Source organism: Gavialis gangeticus, unplaced genomic scaffold (genome assembly GCF_001723915.1).
Source record: "Gavialis gangeticus isolate Ggan-Ray unplaced genomic scaffold, GavGan_comp1, whole genome shotgun sequence".
Taxonomy (NCBI): Eukaryota; Metazoa; Chordata; order Crocodylia; family Gavialidae; genus Gavialis; species Gavialis gangeticus.
The window spans coordinates 14,166,821-14,176,280 of NW_017728964.1; positions in this window are offsets into that span (position 1 = coordinate 14,166,821).

The window sequence follows — 9,460 nt, forward strand, 5'->3', positions numbered from 1 at the left end:
TTCTGGACTTATCTGTTTCCAGAAGTACTGCCCAGATCAGGAGCTGGCAAACGCAAGAGAGAGATTGTTTGGGGGTCACTTGGAATCACATTTTCTTTTAAGATCAAAAATAAAGAAACCCACATGCACAAACCACGATCTTTGGCATGTGGATTTCTACACTGGTGCAGCAAGAAAGTTGCCCTACAACTAGGGGACAGGAACACAGATTCAGAATCATCCAAACCCATTATCAGATGCTAGACACTTAGAATTGATGAGGGATGGACAAGCCCAATGTAACAGATAGCCATAGTAATAAAGATGCAACAGCCCAGACTTCAGTGCAGCCTGCAGGAACATGGGCACATACTTAGGTAATTACTCTGCCCTAACACATCGTCACTGCCACCATTCCCCATGCTAGTTTGAAGTCAGGCTAGCACAGGTAAGGCTGCCTATACCACAGTCATACCTGGGCTTGCAGAGTGAGTGTTTCCTTAGAATGAGCTCCAGCTCTCGCATCTTTTCTGAGTGCAGCTGTGGTTGCAGGGCTGAGGTGCTCCCAACTCCTGAATCACTTCAGACTGCAAGCGTTAAAATCAATGTCTTGAAAATTCAGCGATCAACAAAGCTCACTCAGCAATAGCTGTAGGCATGTTCATTTGTATACTCCACTTAAGTCATTTGTGGTCTTCTGCATCAGTTTTCCAGTGTGTTCAAAACATCAACAGGCATCCTTTGATTTTCCACTTGAACCAGACACTTCCAAGTCTAGCGTTACATGGTGTAGCCACTCCCCCTCCCTATTTTCTATCCTCTGGTAATTGTCCCCTTACCTCCATCTGTAACAGTACTTAGCCCTGTGCTGGTGTCCTGAACACCAGCTTCATTGTGCACCTAACTGAGCTTGTGCACACCTCCACTGCATGATTGATCAGGTTCCTGGTCAGGGTGGCAAAGGACTGGAGAACAAAGCTCATGCAGTCATTTTGCAGCAGCTGGTATAAAAAGAGAACAGAGAAAAGGCAGCCAGTTAAGGATAGCTGCAAACCCCCACTGCAGAGATTCTCTACAGCAGTGGTTCTTAACCTTTTTAGACTCAAGGCACTGCTCTGAAAAGGCAAGCTTTTAGTTCTCACTATTTGGGGGGGGTGTAGAAAAATAATAGAGCAATTCTTATGTTGCAAAGAAACTCACAAAAGCTGCAGCAGGTCAGAATGTTTCTAACACTATGGATTTCTGGTGGAAATCTCTGGGATTATTCTGTGAATTATTGTTGGCACACCTAACAATGCTGACATTGTGTGGCACCATGTGGCACCCTTGACAAGATCTCAAGGCACTCCAGGGTGCCGTGGCACTCAGATTGAGAAGCACTGCTGTACAGCCAAGCAGAAGAGGTGTATGCTCAGCCCCGCAATGCCACAGAAAGAGAGGAGGTGTATCTACCATTTTTCTCAATGCCTGCCCACAATCGTCATTCATTTTAATTAAGCCATAACAGACCACAAGAAAAGAAAGGCTTCTCCCCACTGGACTGTCATAACCTGGAATTTCTAAACCCAGGGTTTAAGTCCCTGCTGTGCCATGGGCTCCCTGTGGGACACTGAGTTTGACACCCACACGCTTCTGTGGGTCAGGTCCTTATCTTCCCACCCACAAGGGGATAACAGTGTAAAACACCAAAGGGCACAGTGAGAAAGGGATGCGTGAAAGACTGAGACGCCCTCAGATTCTCCACCAACGAAGGTACCGTAGCAATAGTTATAGTCAAGGTATTAGAAGTGTTTTAGCACCTCTTAAATGTAAGCAATGGGGACAGGAGATATTCCACTCTCCTTCAGCAAAGCTGACTGGTACTGTAAAGGGTTTGCTACTCTAGGTCTATCATCTAGGCGAGCCACCAATACCCACCCTTTTACTCAGCCAAACACACCGCCCTTCTTGATCACCACCAATTCAAATAAGGCTTTCAAAGCTCTTTACCTACATTCTTCTGCTATCTTCTCCCCCATTGCAGCCTATACAGAATGAAGTCCAGGAAAATAAATCATCCGCCTTTCCAAGAGAACCTTGTTATACTCTCCCGGGTGCTGGGGCATCTGCTATCAAAAGTGGGCAGAGAGCAGGCCCCACAGTGCAGAACAGCTACCCTTGCTAGGACAGCCCCTTCCAGCTAAAGCTTCTTTCCAGCAGAACGCAGAAGCCCCCTCCTATACCTCAGGGACAGTTTATATTTTTGGCAGCTGTTGGGGATGCAGTTACTTAGAAGTGGCTGATTTGGGGGACATGACCATCACCTGGGTTCAACTGACAGAGCAGGGTATAGCTAGGTATCCCAGGCCTAAAAAGAGATGGACGACAAACCCCACTTCTTCTCTCCCTCTGCCCTGCATCATTCTCCAGTCCTATCCCCAGTCTCTGGAGGCTGTTTCCAACCATTACACTGGATGTTCAAACCTGTCATTGCTAAGGACTGCCCAGAGGGGGAGGTTTTAGTTCAGTGCTAGAGAACAGCAATCTCTGGTTATTTATCCATAGAATAGCAATGGCAAGGGCCACAGCAGTGTGCTCCAAGTGTGGCCCAAAAGCAACACCCCAACTCTCTCTCCCTGTCCTCAGCCTCTCCATTGAGATGGATGAGAAAGGCCAGGAGCCTATTTTCTGCCCATTCCATGCCCCACTCTCAACATTATTTTGGGCTTTGCAAAGCACCTGTCATAAGCCCCATTCACAAGCCTGCTTCCTCTCATACTTCAGATGACAAATTACACAGGAAGGAGAGGAAAAGCAAAACAGGCAAAAACAATTTAACATTGAAATAATGTGCTGCTTGTGTGCAGCAATAGTTTATGATTGTACTGTTGCCTAGCAAGAAGTAGTGTATTTTCATAGTTTCACAGTTGGTAGGGTCAGAAGGGACCTGAACAGATCATCAAGTCCGATCCCCTGCCATGGGAGGCCATTGGTCCTGTGTGTTAATTTTGCAAGGGATAACACAATGCCATGATGTTTATTGCAACAGAAGTGTTAGTTCATTTCCCATCAAAGGGGATATGACGACTGATTGTTTGGTCCCTTTCTATAACATGAATTCCTCAAACACCAACCAGGCTACTTCCTCCTCAGAGACTGAGTGACCTAGCCTATCTCCAGGAGGGTAATGCTCAGTGCTCTGAGACTTTCACGGGTGAAAAGGCCTTCAGAAAGGACTTTTAAGGCTATGTACAACAGCACCATCTACCAACTCCTGCTATAAAAATAATCTAAGTAGGAAAATGCTCTTTCCTCCTTTCTCCCAGTAGAGGAAGGAGACACCTAAGGAGTTGTAGCAGCCACTCTAGCCAAGAAAGGGAACCAAGTCCTAAGCCACTGAGTGCTCTGCTAAAGTGTCTGGGGCTTCAGCACAACTAGGGCACGCTGCCCAACACTTCCAGCTGTCCAGACTTGCAGTTCACCCTGCATGTCGCTGGGTGCATCTACACATTCATTAATGTGTCTTAGATACTGCACATTTAATGTAGTACTTCCTTAAAAAAGTACCAACTCAACGTGCAGTGACTAGAGTTACTGCGTGGTAGCGCTGGTGCACAGTTATTTTGTGACGCTTACTGCGCATTAGCCTAATAACACTGTGCAATAGGCTATTAGCACAGTTTAACTGCCATGCTACTGCGCAGTGTTATTAGGCTAATGTGCAGTAAGTGTCTCATGTAGACGGACCCACTGTGGAGAAGACAACACAGGCATCTTCCACTGCACTTAAGCAGTGCTGGCGGCAGCTGTTAGCACTCCATGGGTCATAAGCTCTACATTTCCTCTTCTGGTCTGGTTGTGCCATTGCTCTTCACTGTAGAGCAAACCAACAGACTTGTTTCCTTGAAGAGATTAATCCCTTGTCTAACTCCAGCCATGATGGAGTTCTCTTACTTCCTCCTCCAGGCTTGACCCCAGGTAGAAACTGCCCCTGCCCTTCCCAGGGAAGCCTAACCACAGTTTCAGGCTCCTTACCTAGCCTACAGGACCTGATTACAAAGTACGTAGCCCCACTCCCTCCTTCCCAGGACCAGCACTGGAAAGTATGTGAACATTAGATTAAACAGAGCTGAAATCTCAGATTGACTGTTCAAGGCTTCTGCCCCCAACATCCTACCCCTTGGCAGCCTCAAATCATTTTTGCTCAGCCACTGCCCCCGTTTCTGTTCCAAGCCCTCCTACTAAGGGCTGTTTTCTTGTATTGAAAGCACCTGCAGATATAATCTATGCTCAGTACCATGCACGACAGGTGCCCCAATGAGAGTCAGCGCTCCAGGAAATAGGCTTGTTACCCCCAAAGCAGAGCTTCCCTATCCATTACTACCATTGCTATGGCAGAAATTGGGTGCTAGGCCATTGTTATGTTGTGGAGGAAACAGGCACATGCTAGCACTGTTGACATGTACAGCTCCCTCGCTCCACAAGGCTGAGCAGCTCCGAGGAGCGCCTAGTCTAGTGCTGGGCTCCTCGACTTCCCTGGGCGAACCTCCCTACAACCTGTCCCTTCTGGAGTAAGCTGACAGGCAGAAGACAAAACCCTCTGCCCACTCACACCAGTCAATAACCCCCAGGCTCCTTCATAAGCAGCCCACCACCACTTACAACCCCAGCCATGGGAAAGCCAGATGCAGCTACCGCCACTACGGCAGCACCTCCCCAGGCTGGAGCCCTGAGCCAGGGCCTGCTCACCCCTCCTGTAGCCAGGACACTCCAAACCACAGTAGCCTGGTATGAAAGGGCCACCCAAGGCTCCTTCTGCACCCCAAAAGAGTCCTCCACTGGCTTGGCACTTGTGTCACCCCCTCACTACAGCACCCGAGGAAGGAGCCGGTGCTTTTGTGGAAACCACTAGAGCGCTCAGGGTGCGTCACACCTTATGGGGGTCCTGACATGAGAGCGACAGCGGGGAACAGGCTCTGGTCCCCTTTGGCTTCAGAAAAGCCAGAAAGTAGTAATAATGGTAACAGTAGTAGCACTAGTAATAGTATTTAGATTTATGCCTTGCCCCATTCAGAAAGTCACTGACGGCCACAGACAAACGAGCCAAAAGATAACGAACAACCAGACTCCCCAGTCACCACCTCGCCCACTCCTGCTTTCCTGCCCATTACTGCCCCCCCCCAGCTAGTCTCTACCTTGCTGCCTCACCCTCATTCACATCTAGGTGTTGTACCAAACGTCTTCTTTCCTGCCCACTTACTCCCACTCCCCTGCCTCAGCATCTTCCTGCAATGCACTTCCCAGTCCCACAGCCCTACAATGCACACATTTCCCCCCCTCCCAACAAGCACAACATTCACTGAAAATATTCCTAACAGGATAACAACTGAAGCATGCTCTGCTCCCAAAGGGCAATGCCAAGAAGCACGCTTGAGCACTGTCCCCTGCCCAGATCTTCAGCCCTGGTGCTGCCTTTCTGCTCCACTCTGCTCATTTTGAGAAGTGAGCAAGAGTCCCCATCATTAGAGACCTGGGGTTTCTTCCCAGTGTGGAGCACAGGACTGGCAATCCTCGTTCCACCCCAGCACCTTTCATGGACCGAATCTGCAGAAAGGGAGCAATCATGGAGAGGTGTGGGGAGATGCGTTAGGCCTGAAGTATGCGAGCAGAGCGGTGCCGGTATCACAGGAACAGGACAGTCAGGAGACAGAAGCATTGGCAGGCTGTTGGAGGAGTCCTGAACTAAGAACACAACAGGGAGGGGAGCTGCAAGTGATGGTGAGCTCTGGAAGGGGATGGGGAGAAAGGGTTTTTGAAGTGCAACAGCAGGGGATGGCAGGCCAAACTGGAAATGTGCTGACAGAGTCAGACAGGAGAGGGAACAGTCACTGTAGCTGCTCCAGTCGTTTTCAGCTGATGACTTCTTTCTAGCCAGGAAGCTTGTGGCAGACAGAACTGGCAAAGCTAACATGCTAGTCCTTGGACAAGTCAGCCCAATGGCCTGGTAATAGAGGAAGCAATCCTGTGGGAATCCCAGCACCTCCTGTCTGCTTTCCGCATCCCACTGTGGATTACATTTCCCTCCCAGCAGGAGGTAGAGGCACAAAGGTTGAGATGTATTAACAGGGAAGCTTTCCTTAGCACATTAGAAAATGATGCTAACAGGACAATTCCTGTCTGACAGGCACTACTCTGCCACTAACTTGCTTGTGGCCTTGGCACTGCCCATGTGATCTCTCTGGACTGCCATCACCCATTTGTAATGTGGGAATAATAATCCCTGCACACTTCACCAAACACTATGAGGGCTAGAGAACATTAATGAAGTGCTGACAGCATAGGCGGTGGAAGGCCAGGGCTAACGTGGCGTAGCCTCCGCAAACTTTTCACAGCAGCCGGTGACAGCAGCAGTACCACGGCACCGCTATCCTGCACTGCCTGGCACTGATCGACATGCGGCTGCTCCTTTGCCACTGCATATAGCACCAGCGCATGCTGGCCCTGCGGCAGCCCTGCTGGAGGGAAGGGCAGAGGTCAGGCAGGGCTCAGTCCCACTGCTTATGGCTAACGGCACTAAAGAGGGGCTAACAACAGATACTGGCTTCGCAAGACTGCATGCCAGGACTGGTGGGCACGTGTAGGAAGCCTCCATTCACCTTAGCCTAACACCTCCACCCCAAAGACGTATCATATTGTTTAGGGTTCAGCTCTACCTCTATGGAAAAAAGCCCACCCAACTCACTAGATTCAGGCTCAGACCCCGTGGGGGAGAGAATCAGAACTTGGACGGAGTCACACACATTCTTGCCCCAAGAAACAAATGAGCTATTTTAAAAACTGGACCAATTAGACTGTAAAATAAAACCAGCTCCAGCAGGGCACATGTGGCTCAGCAGTCACTGTTGCATCAAGGCAGGTATCAGGAAAGCAGTTCTTCAGCTTAATCGTGCTGGAAGGGAAGCAGCAGGTGCTGGACTCTTTACAAATCAGTCTTCTCCCACAGGCCAAACAGGCCTCAAGTTTAGAGCTAACCTGGAGTCATGTATTTTTCTGGTGATTTCAAATCTATGTTCTCCTGTCTCCCAAAGTATTGGAGACGGACCTCACACACTCCCCATTGCTGAATGCCCCAGGAAAGTGTATTTTTATCCTAAGCAGTTAGAGGGAAACAAGTGCAAGCCAATCTTTTGCATGACTGACTGCAGATTTTGGGTGCCCCATTAGAGACATTGTGAAGGGAGGCCTAGTTTTCAGGAAATGCTGAGTAGCTACTCTCAAAAACTCCGGTCCCTTTAGAAAAAGGAGTCTCTTTTTAATTTGGGTGGGGTGCCAAATAGAGTCCCACACTTTATTTGCTCTTGGAAATCTTTGGCCGTTGTTCCCCAGCTGCAGGCAAGACTTTTCTTCTCTTATTGACTGGCCCATACTGTAACAGTGCAGTAGATCTGCAAGGCTCCATCAGAACTCACTAGCACATTTATAACAGTGGTAACAGCAGGTCAGATCCTGTTGTGGGTGGTACTGCAAGCAGATCTGCTGAGTGGGATGAGATAGCCTTACCAGACCTCTCTGGAGCAGGGTACCAACACTGCTAGAGCTGAGCTAGGGGATTACAGAGAATTTCTATAGTGCATACAAACCCTCAGAGCCCATTTGAACATGAGGATTTGGCTTCTTGGAGACAGCCCCCAGCCCAGTTCAGGCTACGATTGGTAAGGAGAGCTGGACATTGGCAGGCTGTCCTGCTTCTGAGCCTATAAACTGATGCTGTTACAGCCATGTCCCTGACAGCCAGCTCAAGGGGAACATCAAGTGCTAAAGAGACAGCACTCGAGGCCAGAGGCATCCCTGCCCGGGACAGAGGTGCAAAAGACACTCTTCATTTCCTGTGCACAGAGGCAACGCTAACAGTTCTGTTTCATCTGTTGTATGATCATTTTTATGCTATTTTTTCAGAGAGAACAACCCTCAGGTTTACTCTGGGGTAAGTCTTCATTCCTTCCTGCACAGAGGATATTAGGAAGACGGTGTACTGACCTGGGCCGGCCCATTGCCTTCTGTACCTGCTGGTGCTTTTCCTTGCTTCTCCTGTGCTAGGAAGTAATTTTATTACTGCCTTGACCCACAGAGAATAGAAACAGGAAATCCCTGCTCTGGGAGCTGCTCAGAGGGCCTTCCCCTCCACTTGACCTCAGCCACCACCCTCTCCCTGGGCTAGTTTTGATCTCCTTTAAAAAGACAGAAACCATGCAAATTCAAGTAGCTTGATCTTAGTCACACTCTGCTGAGGTAGACCACGATGGAGCTCAGGGGGGTTGTCTGCCACTTTAAAGAAGTCCTCCCCAGTTTTATCACTGGAAAACCAAGTTGTCAATACAGAGGATGCCCACTAGAAGGGAGAACACAGACTTTACATCTGGGTCTTCTTCTGTTCTCACCACCGCATATTTGCTATTGTATGTAGCGGTGGCTCTTCTCATTACCCACAGGCCAGATGACATGGTTCCAAAAGTCAGATCTTGGTCATCCCTTTTCTAGATACCCACGAGGAATCCCTACATCTCCTGGCCCACCAGTCTGTTGGACACTGTCTCAGCAGTGACAATATCACCGATTGGGAGGTCCTTATCAATAGTGACCTGGAGAACCAAGCCCAGGCTCTTCATTCACAGGACATTCATGCTACAGGTATGCAGGCAGGGTAAACAGAGAAAAGCAAATTCCATGTTAGCAAGGGTGAACCTGGAGTGACTTTCCACATCATCTACCAAATCTAGACCAAACTCCTTCAGCCCTTATGCCAGTCCCTCTCCTGTATCAGCTAGCGTAGCAATTATATTAGCAAGCAGCAAACAGGAGGTTATGGGAAAGGATGCAACACCCAGGAACATCAGCAAGGCACCTCCTTATAGAGAGGAAGCGATCATTTCTTTTAGTTGATCAAAAGGCCTCTGGCATAGCTCTTTGCAATTTGCACCAGAATTGTACCACCCCCAGTACAACTCGCGTTCTTCATCCACAGCAGCTTCACTCCTTTGTTAATAGCATGTTATCCAGCAGCTACTAGTCTAAACCCCATCTCTTTAGATTAGTTACCTCCACCCATTCCAGCACCTACAGGCAGAAGCAAGACTTCTAACAGCTTATGCTGGGCTCTGAATCAGGATGGATGGATGGATGGATGAAGCAGCAACTGGATGGTATTGACAGTCACTTCAGCCATGCTTTCACTTTTGCTTTCCCTTCCTAAAAAAAATTGTTCTCATGGGTTGAGAACTATTGACACATTGATTAGCAGTGAAGCACAGCCGGGACGCTAGATTTGATGCACATTTCAACTGTTTCTCTTCCTCCCAACCCACATTTAATCATATTCCTATTTTTAATATTTCATGCACATTAAGTGTCTCTCTCATATGATATACCAGTCATCCCCCCCACCCCACCTCATATGATGCATTTCTCATATATGCAATTATTTCTACTTGTGTTTTGTGCCTGG